This window comes from Vulpes vulpes, chromosome 7 (assembly GCF_048418805.1).
Source record: "Vulpes vulpes isolate BD-2025 chromosome 7, VulVul3, whole genome shotgun sequence".
NCBI lineage: Eukaryota > Metazoa > Chordata > Mammalia > Carnivora > Canidae > Vulpes > Vulpes vulpes.
The window spans coordinates 31796267-31812675 of NC_132786.1; positions in this window are offsets into that span (position 1 = coordinate 31796267).

The following is a 16409-nucleotide window of genomic DNA, read 5'->3' on the forward strand; positions in this document are numbered from 1 at the left end:
AGTGAGTATTTGGTTATTTTGCAGACAGAATAGTCTGAGATGAATAGTCTCACCCTACTCTTCTCAGGGCCTCTTGGTTCAGCATCCTCTCCCCAGAAGGCACCAGCAACCCAAAGTCTCAGCTTGAGGCCTCAGAGGCTTCATCTCTTCCCTGTGCCAGCTGCTGAGCCCATTAGCCAGAACTGGGCAGGAAGAGCCTCTTGTATAACAATGATATCATGACAGCTATCTTTCCCCAGCCAAGCTCTACTTTGGAGCCAGTGAGGTGACCAGGCCCCCCATTCTGCTGGAATTTCCTCTTCTGGTACTCAATGGCTCATTAAGGGGTGATGAGATTGGGTGGGAGCCAGGAGAAATGGGAACAGTGGCCAGGGACCCTTTGGTCTCCATGCTGGAGGTATTTGTGGAGAGGCAGCATTTCATTTTTATATTGTGGAGGTGGAAGAGGTCATGCAGGATTGCACTGGAGGGACCTCCTTTCTGCAGCCTATAGAGAGGATCCTGACAATAGAAGTGGCTAATAAGATAATTCCCTAGCCCATGGAGTATGGGGTTCCCCTTCCATGGGCCCCACTGTGTTTCCCTGGTGATTACAGAGGGTGTCTAAGTGTATACAATGCCCAGGAATTCCGGACTCCCACCACACTGTCCTGGAATGCCTTTCTCTCTCCTGGGGCTGCTGCCTCTAGTCCCAAATGGCATTACAACACTGCGATCACTTTCTAATCTGGGGCAGATGTGAGCTCAGGAATGTGAGTGGAACATAAGGTAAACCAATCCAAGCAAAGAAGCCAGAGTAAGAAATGAGCCCTAAATGATACTTAATTGGTCAAGCAAGACCTGGGCAGATTTGGGTGCTGCCATCACCAGGTGCAACACGGGGCTGAGCACACCACCTCATCAGGTGCTTCCCCTCAGCCTGTGTTTTTCATGACTTCCGCTCCCCGTTTCACCCAGAGAAGGCTCCTAATCAATGTCCAGAGCAATAGTTGGCGTTGGAAGCCAGTCCTTCCCCTTGGACTTGTCAGTTTTCTCCTAGCTCGCTCCAGAAAAGGGTGGGGCCAGCTCACACCCCATGCCACCCCCTTTCCACTCTCAGGACTCCTCCTTCACCCTTCAAGGAAGCTGAGGGGACAGAGGGTGGATGGTCCCTGGAGCAGACCTCCCCAGTAGGGCAGAGGTTAGAGACAGTTGTCTGCCAGCATGAAATTTGGGAAGCAGTGGAGAAAGGCAGTAGGGCTTTCAGGAGGGAAGTTTCTGGTTCTTGCCACTTTCTTTTTAAATGTACTTAGGGCATGGGGAGAAATGTGGGGGTAGGGTGCAGACAGGAAGGAGGGGTTTTGGAAGCAAACCAAAACCCAGCAACTATCCATCTGACTTACTGCATTCCTAAGGCTAGATTCATTCTAGTCTGCTCTCAATAGCAAACGACACGTGCAGGGCATTGCTGGCTGCTTCAAAGATTACAGATGGACTGTTCAGACCTGGGACTCCCAGAGGCTCTAGTTGCAGTGGCCCCAAAGAACTTGGGCAAACTGCCTCATTACACACACCCAGAAACTTCCCAAGAAGCCTCCACTTGACTTAGATTTCCTGGGAGGACTGGTCAACTCCAAACAGGTGCCCCACTTGTCTACAATGAGTTTGGTTTATAAACACCAATGTAACTATAAAAGGTGCAGTATTCTGTAGACACCCGTGAATTAGCAAGTTATTCTGGTAACTCAGATCAGTCTTGGGAACCTCCAAGCCTTAGAAGGCTGTTTGGTGGCAAGCTTTCCCTTGGCCTCCAGTGCTGTGGCATAAACTCCAGAGCACGAGTATGGTTGTGTTTCAACCAGACTTTATGTAGGGACACTTAAATTGGATTTCATATAATTTTCATGTATCACAAAAATGCACTTTTGACTTTTTTTTATTGTGTTAGGAACACTTAACATGAAATCTACCCTCTTAACAAATTTTGAGTGTGTAATATATTGTTGTTGACTTTTTTCTTTTCTTTTCTTTTCTTTTCTTTTCTTTTCTTTTCTTTTCTTTTTTTTCTTTTTTTTTGACTATAGGTCTTTTGAATCCTTTTCAACTCTTAAAAAATTTGAAAACTGCCTTAGCCCTCAGGTCATACAAAAATGGATGGTGGGCCAGAATTGGTTCATGAGCTGAAGTTTGCCAGCCTCTGGTAGAAAACATGGGCAAAAGCAGCCAACTTCGAAGATTCTGTTTCAGCATTAGTTACCAAAAAGCAAGGACAGCAAAATCTGTGTTTTGTGAACCTGAAGGCCACTAGAGAAGAATCCCTAATCATTTGTTTCTTCTCTCTCTGTCAATAAACCTCAATTTTTTTTAGTTTCACATTTAAAGAGTCAATGAAGTTTCACTTGTTTTGTATAAGAAAACAGTATAAGGGTACCAGCAATTTTATTATAGGCAGAGCAGCACCAAAACAGGAGCCATGGAACCCATAGCCTTGAAAGTGTTCAAGGATAAGGTTGAGGTCCTCCTACTTTGCTGAATGAGATTTTTCAATCTGTCATGGTGCTCACTGAGGCAGGCAGATGAGTCCTCATTCAGAAAGAGGATGTGCATCTTGGTCTCCATGCCTCTGCCAGGCCTTAGGAAGTAACAGAATTGGAGGAGTACTCTTGTATATTCAATCCCATCACATCTACCACCTGTAGACACTGGTGGTTTCCAACATGGCACCATGAACCTTGAGCTCCTTTTTGGTACACGTGTTTCCTGACTTCAGTCCCTTGATTCCTTTTCTTTTTTCTTCAAGGAGATCAATGCATGTGTGGCTATCAGAGAAGCAGATTTGAAATGGAAATCTCTGTTTATCTTTTCTACCATGATCCAATGGCTCTTCATTTCTTCCTGGTTTCAGGGGGCTGGAATCCTCAAAATAGACCAACTAAGCTGGTCAGTGCCTTGAGCAGATTTGCATTCCTAGATTCAGCTCCATATTAAGGATATTAGTAGAAGTCTCTACTGATGGGCCCATGAAGAGAATCCTCACTGGTAGTAAGGTGGGATTAAGTCGGTGAGTGTCAGGGGCTGGAGCTCCCGGCAACCCTGGATGTTCTTCAATGTTGAAGGACAGGTATTCTTCTGGGGAGGAACTTCACATCTCAGTTCAGTTTGTTTCCTTAAGAGTTTTCCAGGCAAGCCCAGAAGGGCTATAACATAGCTACCCATCCTCCAAACAAAACAAAACAAAAAACCACAAACAAAAACCTAAAAAAAACAAAGACCCCCCCCCAAAAAAGACCCCAAACTTGTTTTTTTAAGATTTTATTTATTTATTTGACAGAGAGAGAGCGCGCGCACGCACAAGCAGAGGGAGCAGCAGCAGTGGGAGAGGGAGAAGCAGGCTCTCTGCAGAGTAGGGAGCCCGATGTGGGGCTAGATCCCGGGACTCTGGAATCATGACCTAAGCAGAATGCAGACGCTCAACCAGCTGAGCCACCCAGGCACCCCAAGACCCCAAACTCTTAAGACTCTCTTCACTGTCTCTATATTCAGCAATACTGAACAAATAGCTCTCTGAATCCACTAACTGCTTTATGCCTCTGGATCTCAGCTCATGCTCTTCCAGACTATTCCCTCTGCCTAGAATGCCCTACTTCCTTTTATCTGGCTAACAGCATCTCTTCGCAAAGAAAGTCTTCCCTTACTCTTGCCTCCCCTCACACCAGAGCTAAATGTCCTTCCCCTTTGTTTCCTCTACATATCTGAATTTGCATATTTCTGCACAAGCCCTTCATCAGCTACATTACAAGGTAAAAAACCCCACCATACTCTGACTTGAATCTGGGCCAAAAAAAAAAAGGCAACAATAATTAAGAAGAGTACTTGAAATAGGTTTCACACCCTTTAAACTTAATGATGAACTTCTCTGTAGGTGTACAGCAGAACTTAAAAAAGTAAGTACAAATAGTTTGAGGCCACAGTGGTTAGTTTGGCGTTTGAAACCCTAGCTTCTGGAACATTTTAGTTATAACATCTTGTTAGCAGATACAAAAATAACTTTTGAATTGCTGACAGATAAATAAAATCTTAAAATATTTATATTTATCTCATTTAAAAAAGATTTTATTTGAGAGAGAGAGAGAGAGAATAAGCAGGGAGGACAGGCAGGGGGAAAGGGAGAAGCAGACTCCCTGCTGAGCAGGGAGCCCAATGTGGGGGGCTCTATCTCAGAACCCCAGGATCATAACCTGAGTCAAAGGCAGTTGTTTAACCAACTGAGCTACTCAGGTGTCCCTATCTATCTCATTTTTTAAGATATCAGTTTTTGTGCCTTTGTTTAATGTAGTAATACATGTAGAGCACTTAGAACAATGCATAGCATTTTATAAGCAGTCGATAAATGCTGTCAAAAAGAAGTTAGCGGTCTTAAAATACACGTACATTAAATTCATTTTTTATACACACACACACATAGAGGATCCATAGACAACTTTTTTTTTTTTAAACTGAGGAATGGACATTAAAAACATTTTTGGGGGAACTGGTTGGCTTAGTCGGTATAACATGCAGCTCTTGATCTTGGGGGGGGCGGTCTGAGTTTGAGCCCTACAGTTAAAAATAAAATCTTTTTTAGAAACCCATTTTTTATGTTCTGTACTGTAAACTCTTGGAAGGGCAGCAAGGACATCTGAACTACTTTTTAATTTTCCTAAGTATATAGCAAAGCGTCTGCCATATAGAAGACTTTGAAAACACACTAAGCTGAAAGTTATCTGAGCTCCCCACCTGTGGGTAAGCCCACCTTGAAAGTTTTTATGGAAGGTGAATGTAGGTCACAATAAACAGAAGACATCTTTAGAAGTGAAAAAGAGTAAAACAAGCAGACTTGTGTAATCCAGCCTGTGGGGGAAGAGGAAGAGGAGCTAGGTGAGTGTGCTTTCTGTCACACAGCGACCCCCTGGCACGAAGCTGGCATTTCCACCCGTGCTTCTGAGTCCTGCCCCTTTTTATGTTTCTCCAGGGATTATGCTACCTGCCCAGGCTGGATGAGCTTGGCTTTTCTCCTGCAACACCTGCATCTTAGCATTCCTGTATAAAGTTTTTGAGCCATAAATAAAAATCTTTTCTGCTTTAGCAGTTGTAACCACATAATGACTAGGGGTTTTGTTATCACTTTTTATTATGGAATATTTCAAATACACACAAAAGTACAGAGGATAGTATTTCCTCTCCCATATACCCATCACCCAGCCTCCAGAATGGTCAATACATGGTCAGACTTGTTTCATCTGTATACTCACTGGATCATTTTGAAGGGAAGCTCAGTGATCCTATCATTTCATTTATAATTATATAGTATTGATAAAAGAGAAGGGCTTTTTATTAAAGAAATATAACCACAGTAACATCATTACACCTAAAAAAATCAGTAACTCTTAATATCATCAAACATCCCTTTCAGGGTTCAAACTTCTTGGATTCTCTCATATTTTTATTAAATTTTTTTAGATGTTTAAAACTGTAGTAAAGCATATACGACATAAAATTTGACATTTTAACCACTGTTAGATGTACAACTCAGTGGCGTGGGTTACATTCACAGTGTTGTGTAATCATTACCACTATTTTTAATTTTTTCGTAACCCCAAACAAATTCTGTACCTATTACACACTAACTTCCCTCTCCCTGTACCCTGAGCCCCTAGTAATTTCTAATCTACTTTTTGTCTCTATGACTTTACCTATTCTAGATGTTTAATATCAGTGCAATTGTGCATGTTTATCCTTTGTGTCTGGCTCTTTTGTGTCTGGCTTATTTTGCTTAGTACAATGTTTTCAAGTTTCATCCATGTGTCTCAGTATGTGTCAGAACTTTATTCCTTTTTTTAAAAAAGATTTTATTTATTCATGAGAAACACACACACACACAGAGAGAGAGAGAAAGAGAGAGAGAGAGAGAGAGAGGGAGAGAGGGAGAGAGGCAGAGACAGGCAGAGGGAGAGAAGCAGGCTCCACGCAGGGAGCCCAATGCAGGACTCGATCCCAGGACTCTAGAATCATGCCCCGGGCTGAAGGCAGGTGCTAAACCACTGGGTCACCCAGGGATCCCCAACTGTATTCCTTTTTAAGGCCGAATAATATTCTATTGCATGTATATATGTATATACTGCATTTTGTTATCCATTCATCTGTAGATGGACACTTGGGTTGTTTACATACACCTTTTGGCTATTGTGAATAATGCTGCTATGAACATTGGTGTACAAGTACTTGTTTGAGTCCATGCCTTCAGTCCTTTTGGGTTCACACCTAGGAGTGGAATTGCTAGGTCATGTGATAACGTTGTGTTTAACTTTTTGAGGAATAGCCAGTGTTTTTAACAGTGGCTACACCATTTTACATTCCTACCAGCAAGACAGAGTGTTCCAATTTCTCCACATCCTCTTTAACACTTGTTATTTTCCATTTTCAAAAATTACAGCTATTTTAGTGGATATAAAATTCTGTCTCATTGTGGTTTTTGATATGCATTTCCCCAATGACTTATGATATTGAGCATCTTTTCATGTGCTTATTGACTATTTATATGTCTTCTTTGGACAAAGAAGTCCTATCTATTCAAGTCCTTTGCCCATTTTTAAATTGGATTGTTTGTGGGACACCTGGGTGGCTCAGCAGTTGAGCATCTGCCTTCAGCTCAGGGTGTGATCCTGGAATCCAGAATCTGGGATCAGGTCCCACATCAGGTTTCCTACCATGAGCCTGCTTCTACTTTTTAAAAATTTTAAAAATTTTTTATTGGACTTCAATTTGCCAACATATAGCATATCGCCCAGTGCTCATGCCGTCAAGTGCCCCCCTCAGTGCCCGTCATCCAGTCACCCCAACCCACCACCCACCTCCCTTTCCACTACCCCTTATTCATTTCCAGAGTTAGGAGTCTCTCACTGTCATCCTCACTGATATTTTCACTCATTTTCTCTCCTTTCCCCTTTATTCCCTTTCACTATTTTTTATATCCCCCAAATGAATGAGACCACATAATGTTTGTCCTTCTCTGATTGACTTATTTCACTCAGTATAATACCCTCCAGTTCCAACCATGTCGAAGCAAATGGTGGGTATTTGTCATTTCTAATGGCTGAGTAATATTCCATTGTATACATATACCACAGCTTCTTTATCCATTCATCTTTCGATGGACACTGAGGCTCCTTCCACAGTTTGGCTATTGTGGACATTGCTGCTATAAACATTGGGGTGCAGGTGTTCCAGGAACCTGCTTCTTTCTCTGCCTGTGTCTCTGCCTCTCTCTCTGTGTGTCCTTCATGAATAAATAAATAAATCTTTTTTAAAAAACTGGATTGTTTATCTTTTTGTTGTTGAGTTGCAGGAGCTCTTTATATATTCTGGATATTAAACCTTTATGAGATATATGATTTAAAAATATTTTCTTCTACACTGAAGATTGTTATTTCACTCTCTTGATAGTGTTCTTTGATGCACAAAAGAATTGAATTCTAATGAAGTGCGATTTATCTATTTTTCCTGTTGATGCTTGTGCTCTTGGTGTTATATTTAAGAAACTATTGTCAAATCTAAAGTCACGAAGATTTGCCCCTAATGTTCCTTTAAGAGTTTTGTAGTTTTACTTCTTAAATGTATGTCTTTGATTCATTTTTAGTTAATTTTTGTATGTGGCATGTCAAAAGTTTAGGAACAGTAGAAGTAAAACCAACAAATCACCAAAGTAGTAATTAGTAGAAGTTTATTGTGCACACACTAAAAGGGTAGTTCGTGAATGGGGAGCATCCAAACCAAACATGCTTTGAGGTTCAGAGGTATATTGTTATAAAGTAGTTTATATAGTGACGAGGTGGTGACTGCTTATTCTTTGCAGTGATTGGTTATAATGTTAGAAAGTTTTTAAGTGATAGGGAATTAGCAATTCTGGGGAAGAACTTTAAGTTTTGCTTATTATTTTCAGAGGCAGAAGCAAGAAGTGACCCAGGTCAAGTTAGTCTCTCTTCTCTTGCAAAATAAGCTAAATTAAGCTTTGCTTGTATGACTTAACTGGTTTTGTCTGCTCAGGGAATTTTCAAGTCTGGCCTTTATTTGTATTTGATTCTAACTGTTGTAAAGGTCCAAATTCATGTGACATTTGTTGAAGAGACTGTTCTTTCTTTATTGAATGGTTGCGCTCCCTTCTTAACCATCAGTTGACCATGTGAGGGTCCATTTCTGGGCTCTCAATTCTATTCCATTGATCTGCATATTTATCTTTATGCCAGTACCACACTGTTTTGATTACTGTTGCTTCATAGTAAGTTTTGAAATCAAGAAGTATGAATCCTCCACTTTGTTCTTCTTTTTCAAGTTTGTTTTGGCTATTTGTGGTTTCTTGAGATTTCATATGAATTTTATTTAAAATTTTTATTTTTATTTATTTTTAAAAAGATTTTATTATTTATTTATTTATTCACGAGAGACACAGAGAGAGCGAGAGAGAGAGACAGAGACACAGGCAGAAGGAGAAGCAGGCTCCATGCAGGGAGCCCGATGTAGGACTAAATCCCAGGACTCGATCCCAGGTCTCCAGAATCACACCTTGGGCTTCAGGCAGCGCTAAACCGCTGAGCCACCCAGGCTGCCCATAAATTTTTATTTAAATTTTTATGGGGAGGAGGGCAAAAGGAGAGGGAGAGAATCTCAAGCAGGGTCCTTGCTCAGTGCAGAGCCTGACACAGGGCTTCATCTTACAACTCCAAGATCATGACGTGAGCTGAAATCAAGAGTCAGATACACAACTGACTAAGCCACCCTGGATTCCCTCACATGAATTTTAAGATGGGTCTCTGAAAAAAGCATCATTGGGATTTTTTTTAGGTTTATTTATTTAGTAATCTCTACACCCAATGTGGGGCTCAAACTCATGGCCCTAAGATCAAGAGTTACATGCTCTTCCACTGAACTAGCCAGGCACCTCTACATTAGGATTTTGATATGGAATGCACTGAATCTATAGATTACTTTGGATACAATTGTCATTTTAGCAATAGTGAGTCTTCTAATCCAAGAACATGGGATTTTTTTCCATTTATTTAAGGCTTTCTTAATGTCAGCAATGTTTTATAGTTTTCAGTGTACAAGTGTTTTGTTTCCTTGGTTAATTTTATTCCTACATATTTAATTCTTTCTGATGGTATTGTAAATGGAATTATTTTCTTGATTTTCCTTTTGAATTATTCAGTGATTGTGTATAGAAATATAACTAATTTTTGTGTGCTGATTTAGTCTTCTACAACTTATTGAATTTATATATTAGCACTAATATTTTTTTTTGGTATGGGTTCTTTAGTATTTTCTACATATAAGATCATGCTATTTGTGAATAGAGATAGTTTACCTTTTCACTTTGGATGCTTTTTATTTCTTTCTCTTGCCTAATTGATCTAGCTAGAACTTTTAGTAATATGCTGAATAGAAATGGCAACGTGGGTATCCTTATCCTGTTTCTGATCTTCGGGGAAAAGCTTTCAATCTTTTATCATGTTGAAGAAATTCTCTTCTATCTTTAATTTATTGAGTATTTGTATTATGAAAAAGTGTTGGGTTTTGCCAACATCAAACTTTTTCTGCATCAGTTGAGATGACAGTGTGTTTTTTTTCCTTCATTCTATTAATATCACATATTACATTGATTTCACATGTTGCATTCCTGGGATAAATCTTACTTGGTTATGGTGTATAATCCTTTTAATATGCTACTAAATTTGGTTTTATTGGTATTTTGTTAGGGATTTTTGCATCCATATTCATAAGGGACATTGTTCTACAGATTTCATTTCTTGTAGTATCTTAGTCTGGCTTTGGTATCAGGGTAGTGCTGGCCTCATAAGATGAGTTAGGAAGTTTTCCCTCCACTACAAATTTTTAGAAGAATTTGAGAAGCATTAGGATTAATTCCACTTTAAATGTTTGATAGAATTCACTAGTGAAGATTTTTTTTCTTTGTTGGGGAGGTTTTTTTTCTTTCATTAAGTTTTTTTTTTTTTAAGATTTATTTATTTATGATAGACATAGAGAGAGAGAGGCAGAGACACAGGAGGAGGGAGAAGCAGGCCCATGCCGGGAGCCTGATGTGGGACTCGATCCTGGGACCCCAGGATCGCACCCTGGGCCAAAGGCAGACGCTAAACCACTGAGCCACCCGGGGATCCCCTCTTTCATTAAGTTTTTATTTAAATTCTAGTTTGTTAATTAATATACAGTGTAGTATTAGTTTCAGGTGTAGAACTTTTTGGGTGTAGAATTTAGTCATTAATTGCTTCCATACAACACCCAGTGTTCGTCACAAGTGCCCTCCTTAATCCCCATCACCTATTTAACCCATCCCTCCACCCTGTTGGGAAGTTTTGATTACTATTTCAGTCTCTTTGTTATAGATTTATCTGAATTTTCTATTTCTTCTTGAGTCAGTTTTTGTAGAGATTTGTGTTTCATCTAGATTGTCCATTTTGTTGGCATACAGTTGTTCATATTATTTGTTTATAACCCTTTTTATTTTTGTAAAGTTGATGGTAATGTCCCTTCTTTTATTTCTGATTTTAGTAACATAGGTCTTCTACATTTTTTTCCTTAGTCAAGGTGCCATGCACTTATTGCATTACATTGGGAGGAATGTAAAATCTGGCTTTCTTTTGATAATTAAAATCTATTAGTTAGGATTGCATATTGTCAACCTGATTGGCTCATTATAAAACTCTCTTTCAGTTCTCACCTAATGATCGTATCAGTTTTTTTTTTTAAAGATTTATTTATTTATGATAGACACACACAGAGAGAGGCAGAGACACAGGCAGAGGGAGAAGCAGGCTCCATGCCGGGAGCATGGAGCATAGAGAGAGGCAGAGACACAGGCAGAGGGAGAAGCAGGCTCCATGCATCAGGAGCCCAACGTGGGACTCAATCTTGGGACTCCAGGATCGCACCCTGGGCCAAAGGCAGGCGCTAAACCGCTGAGCCACCCAGGGATCCCCATCGTATCAGTTTTTGACAATTGTTGCCTACATCCATTATTTCATTGGGGAATGCTGTTTTAAAGAAGAACATTTTATTGAGTTCAAATATGCCAAAACAAGATGAAATGTATTTTCAAAGTCCAGCTTTCTGGTTCTGAAACTCAGTACAGTAGAAAGGAAAGTCATCCAAGAAAGAAGAATCTGGGGACATGCTGTAAGATCTTAGATAAATCACTTGCCTCTTTAAGCTTCTATCAGCAAAACTAGGGCACTGAACAAGATGACCTGTTAAAGCATCTCACAACTTTGACTCTCCAGAGGTCTATTATTTTAATTTTACATGTAATCACAGTTATGACCCGTTAGCCTAATGTTCAGGACACTAAGCCCTTAGTTCCTCCCCCTCATTTTACCAATATATATATTTTTTAAAGTAGGCTCCAGGGACGCCTGAGTAGCTCAGCAGTTGAGAGTCTGCCTTCCGCCCAGGGTGTGGTGTTTGCGTCCCAGGATCGAGTCTCACATCGGTCTCCCTGCATGGAGCTTGCTTCTCTCTCTGCCTGTCTCTGCCTCCCTCTCTCTGTGTGTGTGTCTCTCATGAATGAATAAATAAAATCTTAAAAAAAAAAAAAAGAAGTAGTCTCCATGTCCAACATGAGGCTTGAACTCACCACCCTGAGTTCAAGAGTGGCATGCTCTGCTGAGTGAGGCAACCAGGTGTCCCTCCAAGAATGTTTCTTGTTTCAAAATTTCATTTACAAAAAAACAAAAACAAAAACAAAGTTTCATTTATGATTAAGGTTCAATCTATTGTACTTCCATGGTTATGCTTATCACATGAGACATCACCCTACACAAGCTGCTCAAATGGGAAAGACCATCCCATCCCTTTATCAAAGTACCCAATTCCCCCAGACTTAGCCCATGCAGCCCAAACTTGGACCATGCAGAAAATTTCTCCCATTCTTCCCAAGAATGTCAGATGTCTTCATATCTTCTACCCCTTGGGCAAACTCTTGTCAGGAAAGTATCTTGTAAAGTCATTCACCCCAAGGTATAAGTGACTAAGAGACTTTCCCTTTCAGAGGTCTTTTCATTTTAATACAAACTTCAGTAAGAAGCATGCGTTTATAGGGATCCCTGGGTGGCGCAGCGGTTTGGCGCCTGCCTTTGGCCCAGGGCGCGATCCTGGAGACCCAAGATTGAGTCCCATGTTGGGCTCCTGATGCATGGAGCCTGCTTCTCCCTCTGCCTGTGTCTCTGCCTATCTCTCTATCTGTGACTATCATGAATAAATAAAAATTAAAAAAAAAAGAAGCATGTGTTTATAATGATGGAATTTTAAGAAGAATTTTTTTTTTCCTTGGAGGAAGGCAACTTTCTATCTCCCTGAAATCACATGCTATGTCATCCTTAAAAGTGCAGGTCTGATGATCGGTCTAACAATATTTCTTTTTTAAAAATTAAAAACTTTTAAAGTTTATTTATTTAAGTAATCCCTATACCCAACATGAAGCTAGAACTCATGACCTTAAGATCAAGAGCCACAGACTCCTCTGACTGAGCCAGACAAACACCCCATCTAACAACATTTCTTGATCTATTGTTCTTCCTGGTGTGCTACTGTATCTCGGAAGCTGTGCCCAGGAAAGATCCCCCTTGGGAACATCTCCAGAGGAGGTTCCTCACCATCCTTTTAAGCCAGTAAATCAGGCAAGAAAGCTACACTTGGAGGAGATGATAGTGGATGAGGGCCCTAGGGGCAGGTCAATCAGGGAAAGAGTGTTCAAGAAAACCTGTGGTGGGATATCTAGCCTTGGGAGTGAGGAAATCTTTGTATTACCTTTTGCCAGATTCAAAATTGAGAAGGGAGGACCAAAATTTAGTGTGAATCATATCTGTAAGTTTGAATGTAACTAGGAATGAATGGATAAAGTTAAGTCATCTAGGATAGAGGCTCAGAATGATGAATAAATGTCAGCAGGTCCCCTTCCAACGTGCCTGACATATTAAACAAGGTAGGCAAGGCAGCTTAAAGAAGCCATGACAATCAGGAGCTTCTACACTTTTGCTTATACCAGTCCTACCATCCGGGATGCCATTTTTCCTTTTTTATGCCTTTCTCCATCTTAATCATTTGCTAAACACTCAAATCCAATTCCCGTCTTTGTGAAGTTTTTTCCTGACCACCCCCATCTGGAAGTAATTCCTACTTCCTCAGAATCTGGCTATCACTGATGCCCACTTCCCTCCTTCTGCCCTTGCCATGTTGCAATTATTCTCTTGTGAGTAAGTCTCACCTTCTAGAATGGAATCTGTTTGAAGGGAACTCTCATGTCTGATACCTCTTGGTATCTCTCAGAAGCTAGCCTGGTGCCCAGAGCATGGTTGTGTGCAGTAAGAGCTGACTGGATGAATGGATAATCAATGCAATGGTGCAGGCATTCTTTCTCAGCTGTTTTCTTCCAAAAAAAGGACTTGCCTGTGGAATTTCCCTGGGACAGATGACAATGAAACGTGGAGAGCTGGCTAGCCAGTGACTTATTCCCTTTGAGCAAGCAGGGCTGGTGCTGGGTTTAATTTAGACTGCTCTGTCCTTCATGCTTTAAAAGGATTTTCCCACGACAGACTCGGGACCTGCAGTTCTGTGCCATTAGCACCACTACTGAGAGATGAGTGGTGAGAGATGCAGCCAAGTGTGCCGGCCTCTGACCTGGTTCCGCTTCTGCGCTGGGGTTGGAGCTTTTTGCAGCCATGTGGGTTTGTGGTTTCATTCCCAGCTCAACAGATGGAGCATGCCCATGTGGATTACAAACTCTGGGCTTTGGTGTAGGGGTGTGGGCTTGCATCTATGAGTGGGTGGACTTTGGTTGGGTGTACATGAGTATGTATACAAATGTGATGACTCTCTTTGGGGGTACATCTCCATATCTGAGTTTCTGCATATTGTGCGTACGTATCTTGGTGTGTGTGCTTTTGAAGGTGGGGTGTACTTACCTGCATGTATGCGTGTGTGTTGTGTGCATGTTACACTTGTACCCATCCAAAGTGAATGTAAGCAGCTCTCCAACTGGTTTTCAAGAACAATGGCTCCTTTTTGTCCTCAGACCCTAACCATGGCACCACATGAAATGGATTCCAATTGGTCTACTGGCTCTTCCTTCTTCCTAAGAGAGGAATGAAGCAATGGAGGCAGCCCATCCTGCCCCTAGCAAGGACTCCTTTCCTTCATAATGCCATTTCTTCTTGGTACCCTGTGGTTCTGATCGGGAACTGGGACCCACAGGAGCTGTGGGTTTTGAGTGTCCATGGCATCATTTGGAATATTTTAATGGGGTCCAGATACCAAAAAGGGAAGACCCTTTATAGAAGTCCAGGGCTGTCTTCCACTGCCCCCACCTCCTGGGAGAGAGTGGACATTCTTAGCTCTGGTTACATTCTTACGTTCTTTTCCTCCTTGCCTCTCTGTTCCCCACCCCTTCCAGGAGGGCCTCACTTTGGGCTTGCAGGTAAACTGTGCCCCTATAAACAAAGCCCTCCTTCGGCTCCAGAGGAGCCCAGCCCCACCCTGACTGCCACAGCTCAGAATCCCACCCTTCCTTCACTGATTCTTCTTTTACCCCCTCCTTCACCACTGCATTAACTCCTTCATCTCCTTCAGGGGATCGGCAGGGGGGGGGGGGGGGGCAATTCAGATTCCAGGAAGCAGAGGAGGTCAATGTTAATGACCTTGCTTCCAGTCTCTAGCCCTCCCTGCACCTCCACTCCCCTACCCTAAACCCAGTCTGCTCTCCAGTAGAGAAGGTAGAACAAGCTGCCAGCCAAGGCCAGAGGCTGGAGATGCAGGACAACTGACTTCTCTTCCCAGCTTCATCATGCCATTTCCTTTGTGACCCTGAACAGTGTCCTTCCTTCATCTGAATAGCATCATTTGTGCTTCTCCCTCTGCCTATGTCTCTGTCTCTCTCTCTCTCTCTCTCTCTCTGACTATCATAAATAAATAAAAAAAATAAAATACAGAAAAAAAAAAAAAAAGGGATCCCTGGGTGGTGCAGCGGTTTAGCACCTGCCTTTGGCCCAGGGCGCGATCCTGGAGTCCGTGGGATCGAATCCCACGTTGGGCTCCCGGTGCATGGAGCCTGCTTCTCCCTCTGCCTATGTCTCTGCCTGTCTCTCTCTCTCTCTCTCTCTGTGACTATCATAAATAAATAAAAAAAATAAAATACTGAATAGCATCATTTGTAAAAGATACATGATCATCCTAGCCTCCTCCCACTGCTTGTATCTTGTGGAGTGTCCATGAAGCAGCATTTTCACAGGAGTCCAGAACTGCTGGGGACAAGCTCAGGCATGTGAGAGCAAGTGTGACCCAGGATTGAGGATGGAGGGTTAAATTATGACTATCAGTATAATAGTTTCCTACCAGTAGTAGGAAAGGGCCTGTCTGCTCACTGGGGGGCTGGGTAGAAGGTACAGCAGGTTCTCCTCTAAGATGTCACCTTGAGGTCCCCAAGACATGCCCTCCTTGCTTTTGTTTTTTTTCTCTATCTTGAGAAAAAACCATCCTAGTCGATGTCTTTGCCCAAAGCTGCCTACCACAGCACTGACCAGACTGACCGCTTTGTGGGGACAAAGTGAAACACAACTCTCTCTCTTTGGGGCTTGGAGCTTTCTACTCAGCAGGTAGGAGATGGATCCTAGTCACCTGTCTGTCACTGGGGATGAGCGCAAGACAAACTGTGCGGGAGCTGTGACAGCCAGGCTGAAAATTCCAGGCTGCCACGCCTCCATCAGCAAGGTCCAATCTGATGACTACAGCTGCATGGTGAGCCTCAGGATATTTCCTCCTCCTCCTGTTGTCCATTTATCATGAGAGGGGAAGACAGTGCCCTCCTGCCTAGAAGCAAAATGTCTTGCCTTCTCTTGGGATTAAAAAAAAAAAAAAGTGGCATTTTCCCCATCCCTGACTTCTTCAAAAACAGGAAACACTTTCCTCTTCCTTCTGCCACAGCCTCTCCCTTGACATCTGGATCTTGACTACCCCCAGATTTGATTCTTCTCTGATGGGCTTTTGACCATCCAAGTAGGTTTCTGGGGCTTGGCTTCCTTCCTCTTTCTAGCCAGGATAACTCCTTGTTCCCAGTTCGGTTGGAGGGTAGGATCATGTGAGGCATTGGCTTCTTTGTTGGAGGAGAAACCAACAAAACCATCCTGGTTGTTTTGCTCCCTTTCCTTCCAAGCACCAGCCACTCTTTCTTCAGGACCTACTTCCTCTGGAAAGCATGGGATTATGTGAGAGAAGGGGCTGGAGCATGTTCAGCCTGAGCCAGACAAGCTCCAGCCTTGTTTGAGCTTTCCTTCCCAGGGAAGAGTACGAAAAGAGATCACACATCTAAGAGGTGTGGTGGATCTGCCCTC